This window comes from Tachysurus fulvidraco, chromosome 3 (genome assembly GCF_022655615.1).
Source record: "Tachysurus fulvidraco isolate hzauxx_2018 chromosome 3, HZAU_PFXX_2.0, whole genome shotgun sequence".
NCBI lineage: Eukaryota > Metazoa > Chordata > Actinopteri > Siluriformes > Bagridae > Tachysurus > Tachysurus fulvidraco.
Window position 1 is genome coordinate 1,715,049 of NC_062520.1, and position 1,940 is coordinate 1,716,988.

Here is a 1,940-nt window from a genome sequence, read left to right on the forward strand (position 1 = left end):
TCCTGACAGGATCCAGGAGTGGGGCAAGGCACACGGTGAAGGCAGGTGGGGGGAGCAAGGCACACGGCGAAGGCAGGTGGGGGGAGCAAGGTACACGGCGAGGCAGGTGAGGGGAACAAGGCACACGGCGAGGCAGGTGGGGGGAGCAAGGCACACGACGGCGCAGCCAGAGAGGGCCGAGCGACGTCCACAGCCGAGCTGAAGGGCCGCGCGATGTGCACAGCCGAGCTGACGGGCCAAGCGACATCCACAGCCGAGCTGACGGGCCGAGCACTACCCCGACGCACTGCGCCCAGTCCCACCTCTCAGGAACCAGGAACGGGGAGGGAGGGGAAGGAAAAAAAATCCTCCAAAAAACAGAAAGTCCATAGGGGCAAAAATACAGGCCTGCAACACCCCCCACGGACAGGAAGTGGGGCAACGTCCTCCATCGAAACCAAATGTGAAGCGATGCCCCCCACCAGACAAATGCGGGCCGATGTCACAGGACACCGAAAAAACAAAATAAAACTCGGGCTGGTGACATGGCCCGCAACCAGGAAGCGAAGTCCAGGGGGGGGGTCACATAAGAAAAAAAAATACTCCGAATTGGCCGGTCCATGTTAGTGTTATCCTGCTGGGTCCTGGTGTGGCCGAATCTTTTGTTATGAACGCTGGAAGGAAGCGGACCCAAACGCAGGATAGTAAAATAAACGGGGTTTAATAACAAAGGAAACACAAAACACGACACGGACTAAAGACAGGACAAGACAACAGTAGATTCCGTGCTGCACAAGGCAACGTGGCACAGTTAAATAGACAGGGTGATCACAATAGGAAACAGGTGTGGAGACAGGGAGGGGCAGACGAAGGCGGGGCAGACAGGTGACGAGGAACGTAAACAGAGGCACGTGGCCAAAGTCCGGGCTGAGACCTGACACTCCTCTTTCTTAATCCCCATAGAGGAGTTTTTATCTGCATGGAGGTGGAAGATGATGTTGATGAGAACTTGTGGCCAAATGCAAGAGAGAGAGCAGACAAGAACCATCACTGTAATGTACTATAATGAATAACTACACATGTTACAGTAATGTGTAGAATGTATTTTATTTTATTTATTTATTTCAGCCCTGGAGTTTTTCCCTTCTTTTTTCACCTTTTGGTTATAATTTAGTTATAAAGTACTATATATATATATAAATTTGATTAATTTCTGACTCATTCGTGTTACAAACCGTTTTCATTAAAGTGAGATTGTGTTACAGTTTTCTATATGAAGAACTTATTTATGTGGAAAATCATTGAAACCTTTAAAAGAGAAGTTCATCAATTATGTATCTTTCCTGTTGTTAGTGTGTTTTAGGTCAGTGTGTGTTGTGAAATGAAATGAGAAGTTTTCTGAATGAGAATTGTTGCCAGTGTTTGTTGGTCTGAGTGAGTTTTGTAGGGTGAGTTAACTGTTTGGCACACGAGATGATCAGTGGGATCAGGATCATTACAGTAACTTATGACAGAAATGACACGAGAAACCATACATATAAATAAAATAAAATAAAAACAATCGGAGACTCAAATGATCCTGAAAATGAGATGTTGATTTCATTACATTTTATTTCTTTCACATTTCCATCCCTGGTTACTGTCACAAAATTCAACCCCTAGCTTTGTGTCGGATGGTTAAAACACACAACCCATTGTTATCACCACAAAACACACACAAACACAAACACACACATTGTTAGTCAGCATTGCTCACATAATGACTGTGGTGAGTTCCCTCCAAAATAGACAAAAGCTCTTTAAACCCTCCCCCTACAACACACACACACACACACACACACACACACACACACAGAGACACACACACACACACACACACACACACACACACACACACACACACATAACCTCAGTTATTATTTACATTGTTTATTCACTGACAACATTAAGATCTGTAAGAA